We start from the raw sequence: 17,567 nt of genomic DNA on the forward strand, positions 1-17,567 counted from the left end.
TCAAAGACATGTTCCAACAACAAGCAAAGCAAGAAAGGTTTGACACCGTGAAAGCTCTCGTATCTTGTAAAATGGCAACAGAAAGTAGCGTTAGTGTCCATGTACAACAAATGAAAGGGTACATAGACCGACTGGAGCGCCTTGGTTTTTCCATAAGTCAGGAGCTTGCAACGGATTTTATCCTGAACTCGCTGACTAGTGCATATGAAGGATTCATTATGAACTATAATATGAACAATATGGAGAAATTAATCATGGAGCTCCATGGCATGTTGAAAACCGCTGAGGCTAACATGGCCAAAGCTAAACCCGCAACTACTGTTCTAGCCATTCGTGAAGGTGGGATCAAGAAGAAGAAAAACAAAACAAAGGGCAAGAACAAGGGCAAGGGAAAGGTTGGCACGTCCAACTTCAAACCTAAACCTAAAGGCATTGCTAACTCTTCTACTTCAAAGATCCCGCAAACCAAGTCTCCTGAAGAAGCAATATGTTTTCATTGTGGGGAGAAAGGACATTGAAGGCGCAATTGTACCAAGTACTTGAAGGAACTTAATGAACTATTGGCTAAGGGAGTCGGCGTACCTTCAGGTTTGTTCATGATTGAACTAAACAATACTACTATTTTTAATTCCTGGGTATTAGACACAGGATGTGGTACTCACATTTGTACAAATGTTCAGGGACTCATAAGAAGTAGGAAGCTGAAGACTGGAGAGCTCAATCTAATCATGGGGAATAAGAACGTTGCCTCTGTTAACATGATTGGAGAATACAAGCTTTCTTTTGATTCTGGTCTATGTATTGTTTTATCTAATGTTTTCTACAGTGCCGAAATGGCAAGAAACATTATATCTTTTAATGCTTTATTTAATGATGGTTTTGATTTTAGTTTTGATAATGGATCAATACTTGTTCACAAAAATGGGATGTTTTATTTCAAGGCTAGTCCTTGTAAAGGCATCTTAGAAACCACAGTAAAGCTAAATGATAGTTCAATCTACAATGTTGATTCATCCAAAGACTTTTTGGATAAAACGTATCTATTGCATTGTCGTTTAGGCCATATAAACAAGAAACGCATAGCAAAACTTCAGTCAGATGGAATTTTAGAATCATTTGATGTTACATCATATGACGAATGTGAATCTTGCTTGTTAGGAAAAATGACAAAAGCACCTTTCACGGGAAACTGTGAAAGGGGTAATGATCTGTTGGAGTTGGTACACACTGATGTATGTGGTCCATTCAGATCGCCTACTAGACACCAGGAACAATACTTCGTTACATTTACTGATGACTTCAGTAGATATGGTTATGTTTATTTAATTAAACAAAAGTCTGAAACTTTGGGAGTGTTCAAGGCATACCAAAATGAAGTAGAAAATCAACTGAACAAAAGAATTAAGATTCTCCGATCTGATAGAGGTGGTGAATATCTTAATGATGAATTTCGTGATCATCTATGGGGTTGTGGGATAATCTCACAATTAGCTCCTCCTAGAACACCACAACATAATGGTGTGGCTGAAAGGACGAATCGAACATTACTTGATATGGTTCAATCCATGATGAGCTGCACAAAGCTTCCAATCAGTTTTTGGGGCTATACCCTACAAACTGCCGCAAGGATCCTTAACCTCATCCCAACTAAGAAAGTTTCTAAAACACCTTATGAGATATGGCATGGTAAAACTGTGTCTCTCTCATATCTAAGAATCTGGGGTTGTGAGGCTTACGTTCGTTGTGAAGCTCAAGATAAACTTGAACCCAGATCCGAAAAGTGTTTATTTGTTGGTTACCCGACTGATTCTTTTGGATATTTGTTTTACAAACCTACTGAGAACAAAGTCTTTGTGTCCAGAAGGGGAGTCTTCCTTGAAAAGGATCTCATATCAAAAGGAACCAGTGGGAGCAAAATTGACCTTGAAGAAATTCAAGAATCAACCGACATGGAAACTGATATTGGAACCAATTATCCTTAAGAGGTTGAAGAGCTTGCAGTTGAAAGAGAAACTAGACTACAGCCACCACCCATACGTAGATCTGATAGAGTGCGTCGAACACCAAAGAAATATAATTTACACATATTTGAGGGTGATGACGAAAATATAGATTCTGATGAACCAATTACCTATCAGGAAGCAATGACAGGCCCCGAGTCTATCAAATGGAAGGAGGCTATGGACAACGAGATCCAATCCATGAATGATAATCAAGTCTGGACCTTGATTAATCATATACCAGGTACTAAAACCATTGGGTGTAAGTGGGTCTTCAAGAAGAAGACCGATATGGATGGAAATGTACACACATTCAAAGCCAGACTGGTGGCTAAGGGTTACACACAACAATATGGTGTAGACTATGATGAAACTTTTTCACCAGTAGCTATGTTGAAATCCATTAGAATACTTCTTGCCATAGCTGCATTTTATAACTATGAGATATGGCAAATGGATGTAAAAACATCTTTTCTTAATGGTAAGCTAACAGAGGATGTGTTTATGACACAACCTGAGGGTTATGTACATCCTAAGTATCCTAATAGTGTGTACAAGCTTTAAAAGTCCATGTGTCTATGTTAGGTCTAGTGGAATCTTTGTTTTAATGAGAAAATCAAAGAATTTGGTTTTATTAGAGGCGAAGATGAGCCATGTGTCTATGTTAGGTCTAGTGGGAGTGTTGTAGTCTTCCTTGTACTATATGTCGATGACATATTACTCATGGGAAACGATATCCCGACATTGAAAGATGTCAAAGCTTGGCTAGGGAAATTTTTCTCCATGAAAGACATAGGAGATGCATCATATATTTTGGGAATAAAGATTTATCGAGATAGGTCAAGGAGATTAATTGGGCTAAACCAAAGTGCATATATAGATAAGATACTGAAGAAAATCGATATGCATAACTCCAAGAAAGGGTGCGTTCCTATGAACCCTGGAATGATATTGAGCAAGTCTCAATGTCCTAATTCTGACTTGGAGTCAGCTACCATGAGTCGGACTCCATATGCTTTAGCTATAGGATCGATCATGTATGCAATGATATACACTAGGCCTGACGTGTCGTATGCACTAAGCATGACTAGTCATTATCACGCTAATCCTGGTGAAGCTCATGGGATAGCAGTCAAGAACATTCTAAAGTATCTTAGGAGGACTAAAGAGATGTTCTTGGTCTATGGTGGGAATGACGAGCTGAGCATCAAAGGATACTCAGACGCTAGTTTCCAATCAGATAGAGATGATTGCTCTTCACAATCAGGATTTGTATTTATGTTGAACGGTGGAGCCGTCACATGGAGAAGTGGCAAGCAAAGTACTATTTCTGATTCTACGATAGAAGCTGAGTATATAGCAGTAAATGAGGATGCTAAAGAGGTCATGTGGATAAAGAAATTCATCGGGGATCTAGGTGTGGTTCCTACAATCCATGATCCTATTGAGATTTTCTGCGACAATGTGAGTGCGGTTGTCTTGGCTCAAGAACCGAGGTCACAAAAGCGCACATGGCACATACTCAGAAAGTACGATTACATCCGTCAACTTGTAGCAGAAAATGACATATTATTAAGTAGAGTAGACACGACTAAGAACTTGGCTGATCCTTTCACCAAGCCTTTGCCACAAACTAAGCATGATGCTCATAGCATGTCTATTGGCATTCGTGTCATTAATGATAAAGTTTGATTGTATTTTTATGTTAAGTTTGAAACTTTAAACATTGGGTAATAATATATGTTGCAATTGATCTGATGATTAATATACTGAGATTATATTATACGCACGATGCGATCATTTCATTGTATATTGCCATGTTTCATTTTGCATGTTTTAACTTCCAATGAATATCATTTCATAAAATTCCACAGTAGGTCATTCTCTAAGGAAGAGAGAATTAAATTAAGGCTGCTATGAAGTGTAGTAATATAGGCTTATATGAAACTACATTCATGAGGAACTTGATAGTTGATTTAAGGTTCTGGAATGACCACACTTAGACATTACTTCATGGTTTTAAGTCAAAAGGTAAGCTCTAAGATGGCAACATCATTTATCCTAGAGTGAATATGTATGAGAAATCCTGACACAAACTGTGTTATACTTTGATCTGTTTCTAACGCTGTGCGTAAATGCCAGTCATAAGGGAGCAGATTGGGTATATCATGGAATGTGGTGGATGTCTATACAGTTGAAGCAATTTGTTCCTTCTTTTTTAAGCGAGTTTAAGCGATATCTCTGGGCCCCTCGTTGATTTGTGTTGAATTAAATGCATGGCCATGCTACGACTGAATTAATGCAATCGAGTCTATTTGATCACCACAAATCTCCATCGGAAAACATAATCTTGAACGATGATGATTGACACTTAACCATGTCACACGTTCATATAGATATCTTGAACAAAAGGATGATTGATATAAATCAAAATATAGGAGTGTAACGTAGCAGACTAGTTGTTACACATGGTGTATCTTTTAAGACAGACCAATATTATTAATGTCAGTGCAAGTGGGAGTCTGTTGGAAATATATTCTCTGGTTGGCTACAGTTCGATCGTGGTTTGACCGTGGTACATATATTCTGAAGATATGCCCATGACATTAAATAATAAAAGTCCATTTATCCTATTCGGTCACACACAAAGGCCAATCGTAAAATTGTTTGATATACCTTCTAATCGGAAATCAATTTATTAATCATTAGTTAATGGTTTAATAAATTAAGTAAGTTTTTTATGTGTATACATATACTTACAAATCTAAATATGTAGAGATTTGATTAGATTTTGCAAATCATATTTTATATAAGATATAAGATTTGATTTGATTTATAAAATATGATTTGATTTTGTAAATCTTATTTTATATAAAGTTTTGATTTTGCAAATCTTTCCAAATCTTTATTTATTACATTTGTACTAGATGTATTAATTGTATCAATTATGTAATATATAATACCAAGTCTTGGTATTGAAAAAGTTATGAAAAAGATACAAAAACACACATACAAAAATGCTATTTTTCTTTCTTATTTTCAAGTAACAAAAAATACTTGGAATCTATAATTGGGTTCGGTTTTTGGTGGAAATAACGAAGAAGAAAATATCCGTTAAGTAGAAGGTATAGATCGAAGCAAGGTTGGAACTTTGGGTGTCTACCGTTTAGAGGAACTCTTCTTTGGGTTTTCAAATTCGATCTTTAAAAGGCTACAAAGGTTGTATTCTAATCTTCTCTTGTTCGGTTTCGTTAATTTGTTTTGTTTGCTAAAGTTTTGTACAATGATACGTGGAAGAGTATGATTTTGTAAAGTTTTAAAAATACTTCCGCTCGCTTTGAATTTGTATCATACTCCAACAGTTTCGACCTAAAACTACTTTAGCTAGTGATGATAATTGAAGTATTTAAGATGTTTTTGTTACTGGTGGTGCATTTAGCAACTCATTATAGTTGAATTTCATTTTATTCTCAGTGTTAGTATGATAGTATATGTTAGAATATTGGTGGTGCATTTAGCAACTTATTGTAGTTGAATGATTTATGCACTTCTGTACATACTGTTGAAAATTTGGTATATATCATTAAGTTTATTCTTACCTTTAATATTGTTTGATTTTAATCAAGGGAGATGATATATCCACCACTATTTTTGATACATCCACCATCACAGTGCATTGTTTACATGTACTATACAACTATGCAATGCATATTTTTTGGTGGATGAATCAAAAATGATGGTGGATTTATCATTGCCCTTTAATAAAATATATGATATGATGCTTCTAATATGATTCAAATTAGACGGCTGGAAAATTATTTAGGGAAAATAAAAATACTTTATAGACCGGTTGATAAGAAACCGCTCTAATTGAGATGCTCAAACTCGCGCCATTCAACTAAGACAACCGGTCTTAATATGGATATCTAGTCCACTTTAGAACACGTCTTAATTATTTTTATCAATTAGACATGTGCTATCTAGACGTTCAAAAACACGTCTAAATAGCCTTTTTTAACACGTCTATTTAACCTTTTCTGTAGTAGTAATTAGTTTAACAAATGCTACTATCAAAAGGTATACTTCCAACAAAACTAAAGATTAAACATCTTCATCCTTAGTTACTTCCACGCAAATGTCGTATATAAGTTAATTTAATAGGACCAAAATATCAAATGTCCTATAAAATAGTTTATTAAAAACCCACGATTTAAGTGTCCTATAAGTTATACGTGATATTATGACACTAATACTAAGCGTCTTATTAATTATACTTTTGGACCCTATATAAATTTCGTCAATCATGAAATAGGACCGAAATATCAAGTGTCGTATAAGAGAATTTTATAGAACCCATAATATAAGTGTCTTATATGATATTATGACCCTAATACTAAGCGTCCTATTAATTTTTTCTTTTATAGGACCCTAGATAAATTCTGTCAATCTTGAAATAGGATCGAAATATCAAGTGTTGTATCAGAGTACTTTATAATACCCATAATATAAGTGTCCTATATGATATTACGACCATAAAACTAAGCGTCCTATTAGTTATACATTTTAGGACCCTATATAAATTCCGTCAATCATGAAAAATGACCGAAATATTAAGTGTCATATAAGAGTACTTTATAGAACCCATAATATAAGTGTCCTGTATGATATTACGTCCATAAAACTAAGCGTCCTATTAGTTATACCTTTTAGGACCCTAGATAAATTCCATCAATCCTGAAATAGGACCGAAATATTAAGTGTCGTATTAGAGTACTTTATAGATCCCATAATATAAGTGTCATATATGATATTATGACCATAAAACTAAGCGTCCTATTAGTTATGCATTTTAGGACCCTAGATAAATTCCGTCAATCAACATATAGGACATCATCACTGAAAGGTCCTATTTATTCCCTTTAAAGGACCCTTGTTTAATCCCATTATACCTTTTTGGATCTTAAATAAATTCCGTAAATCAACATATATGACACCATTACTAAAAGGTCCTATTTAATCCCATTATAGGACCCTTTTTAAAAAGGTCGCAAGTTATGATAGGACCTTTAAAAAGTGTCCTATTAGTTATACCTTTTAGGACCCTAAATAAATTCCGTCAATCAACATATAGAACACCATTACTAAAAGGTCCTATTTGTAGCGACCCGACAAAATCGTCATTTGACGGCGCCGTCTACTTAGGTCCCGTCAAGTGGTCATAAGTCTTTAAAACAACGTTTGACCAAAATATGTCGCATTCATTTCAATTATAAAAATGTTTTAAGGTTTACAAAGTAGGTTCGACGACCAAACATGTTACAATGTTATAAGTACAATTGAAACCTATGCGACACAAATTAAGTTAAGTCAAAAGACACTCCACGTATGCATGTATACTCGACATCCAAGCATGTATCAAAAGTAATGAGCGGAAGCATGTATCACAAAACGTTTAAGGATCTGAGAAAAACATAGAAATCTGTCAACGAAAACGTTGGTGAAATCATAGGTTTAAGTAAGTAAGTACAAATGAACCACAAGATTTATATCATTTAAATAATAGTAAACCATTCTAAAATTGTTATCACGAGCACCCAATTATCAAGGCTTAACTTTCCATCCATAGAACCCCATCACAATAGTGTTAGAACATACACTGTTTCTCGAAAATATATTTCATCCGAATAACGGTAGCGAACCGTCCGAATGAGGGTTTGTCAAACCCATATGGCCATATAACATAAGTTCTCACTTACACCCGGCAAGTGTAACTAATGATAATCGAATTGAGGATTTTTGTTCAAACTCGTATGCAGGATGTTTGTTTTCCTGTACTTGTGTTCACTTAATAAAAAGAAACATTTATGTTTTCTCATCCCAAATGTATGTTCAAAAGTGTAAAAGTGGGACTATGATCTCACCTTGAGTGCAAGCGTAAATAAGTACTTCACAAGTAAACTTGTGCAAGGACAATTACTAGTCTTGACATAAACAAGTAGGTTGTATCAATATCGGTAAACACGATTGGTCAAAGTGTTCAATTAGTCCTATGGCTCGTTTCGACTCGATTATTATAGCATGTGAATCAAATTTTCAAGTTTCATGCGAGGTACAAGTATAAAAATATGTTAGAATGGTTGCATAAGTATTTGGTTAAGTTTGATTAAAAGTCAACTTTGGTCGGGTCAAAGTCAACGAAAAAGTCAACACATTCGGGTCGGGTCCCGAACTATTTTTCTGAGGTTTTAATCATATATAAGCATGTTAGAACAAGTTACATGTGAATCTGAGGTCCATAGCATAACAAATATTTTTCGTAAAACGACCAACCAAAACAGTCCATGGCAGTTCATCTGGACGGCATCCAGATGTGAAGGCCTGGATGGCGTCCAAGAATCTGGACGGCGTCCAGATCAGCATGCAGGTCTTGTTTTGCTGCAACACACAAATGCACGAACCAAGCTTTAAACATTCACAATTTTTGATCCGTAAACAATCAAAACATGTATCTTATATCATCAGAAAGGTATTTTGACGAGGAAAACGACTAAACACTTTTCATGAATCACCTTGACACTTACAACAACCAAAACTGCATTAAATGCTCATCCTTAATTGCATCCAAGTTCATAAATCTCATTTCATGATTCGGGCAACCAATTTACATGTATGATATGCCGTTTCGAAGGTAATCAAGCATACAATCCAACCAAACACTTACCAACAACAATTCATGGCATTGATTGCATCAAATGTTCACATTTAGTTCTATCAAACCCTAATCAACATCACCAAAATCAATAATCAAGTTTATGAAGTTTTCTACAGCAACCTACACATCAAATTGAAGCTAGTGATACTAGTAACACAAATAAAACATGAACCTTTAATATCTAACAACTTTTAAGCAACTAAATCTCAAGAACAACACACCAAAATTCAAGTTCATGCTAGTTACTTCAAAATAACAAGATCGGGCATACAAATCATATATTCATGTTAGACTTGAGCCATAGATACTAATTAACACCTTTATAAGTTAAAAATATCAAGAACACAAAATCTAGTGATTTTAGAAAGTTACCCAAATGTAATGAAAACGGTATGGAATCGAAGAGGAAGATGCAAGGATTCCAAATACATAATTTGTTTTGTAAAACACTTGTTAAATCGGGTTTGGATGATGATTCTTTGGATTGAATGTTTGAGAGAAAGTTGAAGTAGTAAAAAGAGAAAGAGGAGAAATGAATGGATAAGAGTGAAGGGTTTACCCTTTGACCTAGTCAAAGGTTTGGTCCCTTGGCGAGTTTGGTCCCTCAAGTTTCATTCGGGTGCGTGAATTACCTAAACAAGTTAATTTAAAACGCGTATCAACGGGAGATGTTATAATTATATAACGAACTTTAAATAAATAAACGGAAAGTAAATGAAAAAAAGCGAGATGTTACATTACCTACTCCTTAAAAGAAATTTCGTCCCGAAATTTAAGTAGGCGTAGTAGTCATTGTTTCTTCCTCGAGATCTTGCGTTTTCGGATCCACGAATAAATGATGGTATTTCTTTTGCATTTGATCTTGCCTTTCCCAACTAAAATCGGGTCCCTTTTTGGCATTTCAACAGACCTTAACGATGGGGATTCTACTTTGTTTTAGCATTTTGATGGAGTGGTCCACAATTTCAACCGGTTCCTCCACAAAATGAAGTTTGTCATCAATAGTAAGCTCCTTGAGAGGAATGACGAGTTCAGGTTAGGTAAAACACTTCTTCAAGTTTGATACATGGAAAGTAGGATGAACAGAGCTCAGTTGAGGCGGAAGATCTAAACGATAAGCAACGGTTCCAACACGCTCCAAGATTTTGAAAGGACCAATATACCGAGGATTTAGCTTCCCGCATTTCCCGAAACGGATTACACCTTTCCAAGGCGCGACTTTTAACATTACGCGGTCACCGACCTGAAATTCGAGGTCGTTGCATCTTTTATCGGTATAGCTCTTTTGACGACTACGGGCCGTCCTAAGCCTATCTCGGATTTGAATGATCTTCTCGGTTGTTTCATGAATGAGTTCGGGTCCGGTGATTTGTGTGTCGCCTACTTCAGCCCAACAAAGAGGTGAATGACATTTTCGGCCATATAAAGCTTCGAATAGTGCTGCGTTGATACTCGCGTGATAACTATTGTTGTAGGAGAATTCGGCGAGAGGCAAGTGCTTTTCCCAAGCTTTTCCAAAGTCGATAACACAAGCTCGTAGCATGTCTTCCAAAGTTTGAATTTTGCCTTCGATTTGTCCGTCGGTTTGTGGATGATATGTGGTGCTCATGTCTAAACGCGTTCCCAACGCTTCTTGTAAAGTACGCCAAAATCTAGAAACAAAACGGCCATCTCGGTCGGAAATAATCGATAAGGGCACACCGTGACAGGCTATGATCTCCTTAATGTAAAGTTGTGCAAGTTTTTCCATGTTGTCAGTTTCCTTCATAGCTAGAAAGTGTGCGAATTTGGTGAGTCGGTCAACAATGACCCAAATAGTATCGTAACCTCCCAACGTCTTTGGTAGTTTGGAGATAAAATCCATCGTTATCCTTTCCCACTTCTATTGCAGGATTTCGGGTTGTTGAAGTAGTTCGGACGGTCTTTGATGTTTGGCTTTGACCTTGGAGCAAGTTAGGCACTTTCCAACATAAGTAGCAACGTCCCTTTTAATGTTCGGCCACCAATATTGTTCTTTGAGGTCGTGATACATCTTATTGGCACCGGGGTGAATGGAATACCTTGACTTATGGGCTTCATCTAAAATAAGGCTTCGTAGGTCCCCATAACTAGGTACCCAAATTCTTCCGGCGAAATATCGGAGTCCGGTTTCTTTAACTTCGAATCGAGAGGTGAGGACGTTCAAGTGTTCGAGAGAGATGTTTTCATCCTTGAGAGCCTTGTCTTGGGCTACACGAATTTGACTATTGAGATTGGTGTGAATGGTGATGTTTAAAGCTCGGACACGAAGAGGCACCGCCCTTTCTTTTCGACTTAAGGCATCGGCTACTACGTTTGCCTTCCCGGGATGGTAACGAAGCTCACAATCATAATCGTTTAAAGTTTCAATCCACCGTCATTGTCTCATGTTTAGTTGTTTTTGATCGAAGATGTGTTGGAGGCTTTTGTGATCGGTAAAGATGGTACTTTTAGTCCCATAAAGATAGTGTCTCCACATTTTAAGTGCAAAGACAATGGCTCCGAGTTCGAGATCATGTGTCGTATAGTTTTGTTCATGAATTTTCAATTATCGAGAGGCATAAGCAATGACTTTCTTTCGTTGCATCAATACACACCCAAAACCATGTTTCGAGGCATCGCAATATACAACAAAATCATCATTGCCTTTGGGAAGTGACAAGATAGGAGCGGTGGTTAGCTTTGTCTTCAAGACTTGAAATGCGGATTCTTGTTCGGTCGCCCAAATGAATTTCTTTCCTTTATGAGTTAATGCGGTTAGAGGACGTGCAACCAAAGAGAAGTTTTCGATGAATCTACGATAGTACCCTACGAGCCCCAAGAATTAACGAATGTGAGTTGGAGTAGTAGGAGTCTCCCATTTACTAATGGCTTCGATTTTCGTGGGATCGACTTTAATACCTTGATCACTTACAACATGACCAAGAAATTAAACTTCTTTCAACCAAAATTCACACTTGGAGAATTTGGCATAGAGTCGTTCTTGTCTCAAGAGTTCAGGCAAAAGTCGGAGATGTTGTTCTTGCTCTTCTTCGATTTTAGAATAGACCAATGTCATACCCCGTCCAAAATCTTCCGAACGAATACAATAACATATGGTACCATCGCGATGAACTGACTTCTATATGCCTTGAACGACTCCATGTAATGTCTCTAGAATGAGTAAATGCACAGCGGAAGATTTCTTTCATACCTGAGAATAAACATGCTTTAAAGTGTCAACCAAAAGGTTGGTGAGTTCATAGGTTTATCATAAAACAATAAAATTCATCATTTTGATAGACCACAATATTTAAATCCTGCATGGTACAAATGGGCCCGAATCCTATACCCACCTGTAATGTACATGCGATATCTTTTAAATACAGTACACCTTTTTCGTGTACGAAATCATCTTTCATAATTCTTAATAACCGTACATATATCTCGTGCACAAAAACTAATACACATAACCTGTGTATAAAAATCATTCTCTCGATACATAACATTCACATCAACTGGTGGCAATTATCATGTCCACATAATTCAATGGTGGCAATTATCATGTCCACATAATTCAATGGTGGCAATTATCATGTCCACATAATTTAATGGTGGCAATTATCATGTCCACATAAATCAACGGTGGCAATTATCATGTCCACATAATTCATTCGAGGAATATTTTGCTCGTGTCTATCTCGTCAAACATTTATAAAAGCATTTCATGTATTCACAATTCAAAATATATTTCAAAAACATTTAATAAAGCAGTTGTAAAAACAGCGCATGTATTCTCAGTCTCAAAAATGTAAAGAGTAAAAGGGAATCAAATGAACTCACGCATATAAATATTGTAAAACAGTTAATAAAGCATTTGCATGTATTCTCAGCCCAAAATGTAATGAGTAAAAAGGGAGCAAATGAACTCACCATATGATATTTTGTAGTAACAATATGCATACGACGAAACTGAACAATGCAAGGTTATCCTCGGATTCACGAACCTATATCAGTTATATATATTAACACATATAATCTTAATTCAAATAATTCCATATATTAATTATATAGTTTTTATATATTTAGAGTTGTAGTTTATATATATAATTTGTACTAAATTCTATTATATATTTTATTTATATTTATATATCTTATGTTATATGTTTATTTATTTTGTGTATATATATAATAGAAATGTTAATATTTTTAATATATAATTGTAGGTAATATTAATATAATTACAGTATAAGTATATTTTTATTTACAAAATATTTATTTGTTATAATAATATAATAATAATAATGATAATGAAATTTTAAATAAAAAGGTAGTTTCAAATAATAAATTTTTTAATATTAATGATACTTTTGATAATACTAATAAATTTAATGAAACTAGAAATGTAATTTTTTTAAAAATGATAATTTCAAAAATAATGGTTCTTTTGATAATAGTAATGATAATAATAATAATAAATATAATACCTATAAAAATAATATTTTTACTAATAATAATAATAATAATAATAATAATAATAATAAAAATAAAACTAATGAAACTAAATAAACTACCTTTTAAAAGTCTTCCCAAAAATGAATGCCCAGACCGGGCTCGAACCCACGACCTCTCGTTAATAGACACAACACCCTCACCATCCCTCCTTCCCTTCAATTCTGATTCAAACACAACCTATAAATATATACCCAGTATCTATAGTTGTCTGATTTATCTTGTTCAGTTTCCAGAAAAAAAATAAATGACCCAGCACCGGCTTGAACCCACAACCACTCCTCTAGTTCTTATTTTCTGATAATTATCAAACATAAATTTATTTAACCTGTTATCTGTTCCTTCTTCTTCTTCACATCATTTTCGAATTAAAAACCGAAGTAGGAGGTCATCATCTTCATCTTTATCATCTAATCTGTTATCACTAACGTTTCTATGGTCATCATCATTCACCTCAGCAACCTAATATAAACATGATTATAATCATAACATAACATTATCATTATTTATCATGTTTATCATCGCTACTTAACTATTCATCATCTTCTTCCCGTATCACTCAACATAAAATCATAACATCAACACTATCTAATGGGTTTCGGTTTATACATGTTTGAATAGAAACAATATCAGTAGCTCTATTGGAAGACATCGAGTAGTATCACTATTAACATAAAACCCGTGAGAAACTGATAGTGAATCAACCATCGGCCCAAGGTTAATTAACAAGCCCATATTCAATTATCCTAACCCACCTAGTAGTATAAGCCCAAAAAGAGAGAACAGGTTCGATCCTTTTTACAGAATTTAAGGAAAACAATTGTTGTTTTATTTATTTGCAACCGACCCAAAAAGGGATTAAATCCACTATCACGGTCCATTGAAAAATTAAAGATTGGTAGAACCTTAGCCGCCGTAATATTAAATTACAAGTGGGAAAATCCTGTCGGCCATCAAAGGAAAAGGAAGGAACGTCTAAAGAATAAAGTGGTTCACATATATTAACAAAGTAGTAGCAGCAGGCTTTTGTTTACGTTCAATACAGAAAAGAAAGAGAGGGAGAGAGAGAGTGTGTGTGTGGTGGTTTATGGTTATGTTGGTTCAATTTAAGGTGAAGAAGGTGGTTTTGATGATAGTTAGTTTAATGGTGTAATTGATTTTGAACCGAAAACAGTAAATAGCAGGTGGGTTTTGTTTAATAAAGATGGTGTATAGCGACTGCATTTATGCATCTTCTTCTTCTCTTCAATTCAAATAGGTTAATAGGAACAACAACCCAGCTGTAAAAACGAGCTTGATGGGTTGTTGTGGTTATGTTGTGGACTTCAAAACAAAGAAAGAAAATAAATATAAAATGGTTCGAGTTGAATAACCTGTTCGTGCAGGGACATGAAACTCTTTATCCTTTTAGTTTCTTCGTTGTTGCCATTAGGAAGAAGGATCAGAAAAGAAATAAAATAGTTGCAGGTGAAACAGAGTGGTAGCAGGCGGTTATGGTGAGGAAAAACAAAAGAAGAAAGAGAGTGATATATATAGAGAGGTATAGAGAGAGAGAAGAGAAAGAGGTGGTGATGGTGGGTTGCAGGTGTTGAGTAATGGTGGCTCGGTGATGGTGATTCATAGTGGTTTCTCCGATGGTTAGTGGTGGTGGAAGGTGGAAGCACAAGGTGGTGGTGTTAGGATATGATGGTGAGGAGTAAAAACAGAAGGATAATAGTGCTTGTTGGTGAGGCGATTATCAAAGATGGTGAGTGTGGCTACTGTGGTTTGAGCAAAATGAGTTCAAGAACAGGGTACTGGGTGAAATTTCATCCTTTTCTGTTTTCATTTCTTTCAATTGCAATACAGATATCCTACTATATTCTAGTTATTGAATAATTGATGTTAGTACCAGTGATTTAATTTGTTTGTTTGTATTGAGAATTTAAATTCCATCGATTACACCTTTTGCAGACAACAGGTACAATAATGAAAAATAAAAAGTGAAAACGATTGTTAACAGATTTGGCTGTATCTTGTGATTCTCTCTACAATCGTAATCGAATTAGAGTCAGTAAACAAACTTCATAAAGTTTGATTGGACATGAAACAGAATACCAAGATATCTGTATATGTAATTTGTATAATAATTTATATTTTATGTATGTATACGTATTCATATATATCTATAATTGTTTATCTTGTTTATATCTCTAAATCTGTATTTTATATGTATACAGCGTATTTTTATATATATCTGTATATATATATATATATATATATATATATATATATATATATATATATATATATATATATATATATATATATATATATATAACTGTGTTTATATATTTGTTTTAAATTCTAAATTTTTGAGATTTAACAAGTAAAAATATATATTAATACTATTAATAATACTAATAATAATATTACTAAGAATAATATTATTGAATAAGAAATTAGCAATAATAAATGATAACTATTAATTTAATAATATTAATACTAATAAAAAATGATGAGTTTTACTAATAATAATAATAATAACTAATCATAACAATAATTAAAGTTTTATCTTTAATCATTCTTATAATAATTTGTCTATTTAATAATCGTAACTTTTTAATTTGAATTGTAACAATAATAATTACATTAATATTATTAATACTGATATTAATGTTAATAGTAATAATGAAAGTAATACCAATATTACTATAATAATTATATTTTTAATTTATAATTACATTCAATAATAATTATACATAAAAATCATATTGGTTTATTTATAGATTCGAATTTAATTATTTTTTTATTTTGTTTTACATACTTAGTTTATATTATATTTTATATAGGATATATACATATTTATTTACAAACATTAGTTCGTGAATCGTCGGCATGGTCTATGGTCAAATATATACATGAACACAGTTCGAAGGTTTTGAGACTTTAACATTACAGAGTTCGCTTATCGTGTCGAACTTATGTAAAGATTAAGTTTAAATTTAGTCAGAAATTTTCGGGTCACTACAATACCTACCCGTTAAAGAAATTTCATCCCGAAATTTGATTGGGGTCGTCATGGCTAACAATAAATATGTTTTCCTGACGAATATGAGCTGATAAATAGAGTTTTATCATTATTGAATAATACAGATAAAATAATTCGATTATTCGAAGAGCACGAATGAAGCTATCACAAAAGAGTGAAATGAACAAATGAAGTTTCGTTTTAACTTTTGACTTTGCCTTGGTTGAATTCCGAAATTCAAGGGATTCACAGAAAATCTTTGAAATCTAAAAGATTTGATTCTTCAGTGAATAAGGAAAATAGAATTCTCTTTAATTAAATGCGACCATCTGCCTCGATTGCTTTGTCCGATATTTCCTTTATAAATTTACCTTTTCCGTTCCACTAGTTTTCACCACTTCTATACTCAATTACCAAATTCAAAAGATTTATGAAAATGCTTAACCCTGTTCTGATCCTTGTTCTTATTCTAACTGTCGCAATGATCGTTCTTCTTTTCTAACTCCCACCTGAAGAATCTGTTTATTTCTATTATGCTCTAGGGATTATTGTATTTATAATCCTCCCGTGTCTTTGTATTGCTATACGTACTGATATCCACGGTTTGTAATTTCGGTGTTGTCATTAGGCTTTATATTTTCTCTTATATTTTGGATCTCTTTGCCTTTTTATTATCCTCTCGACCTCTAGTAAAGCGAGCAATGGTCCAGAATTCATAGATATGAATTTCGAAATGAACATAGTTAATGTTCTAAGAAAGAAATGGTAATAGCACGATCTTGATTCGTCAAATTACCAGAATATCCAGGAAAGATAGAACTATCAAGAAAATATGTTCCTGATATGTTTATATATCAAATAAAATGTAAGAGTCGTGTAACATGGCACATGATGATGTTATAATCTGTGAATCATCATGTCCCATTTAGAAACTCAGCATGACTTACTATAATATAATTACGTTGATCAAGTGTCATTATATTATACTAACTCATGCATCAGTTACCAACATTACTTCAATAACATTCATATTTTAAGCTCGAAAGTTTACAGAATATAGAAACTAACAGTTTCTATATGATGTAACACTGATAGCACGAAGAGATTAATGATTTTAGATAAGAATAGTTATGAAAACATCTTCAGAAATATGGAGGATATTTATAATGAAAGATACGATGATATCTTGGAATTTCTAATATCGAAGGATGGTGAAGAAAATCTGTCCGCAAGAGTTTGGATTCAGAAGCAAGGTATTCGCTAAAGATTTCATCATAAACAGAATCATCAGGATTCTTAATGTACAAGTTTAGTCCTTGTGATTTGTTCAGAGACT

Source organism: Rutidosis leptorrhynchoides, chromosome 1 (assembly GCF_046630445.1).
Source record: "Rutidosis leptorrhynchoides isolate AG116_Rl617_1_P2 chromosome 1, CSIRO_AGI_Rlap_v1, whole genome shotgun sequence".
Taxonomy (NCBI): Eukaryota; Viridiplantae; Streptophyta; class Magnoliopsida; order Asterales; family Asteraceae; genus Rutidosis; species Rutidosis leptorrhynchoides.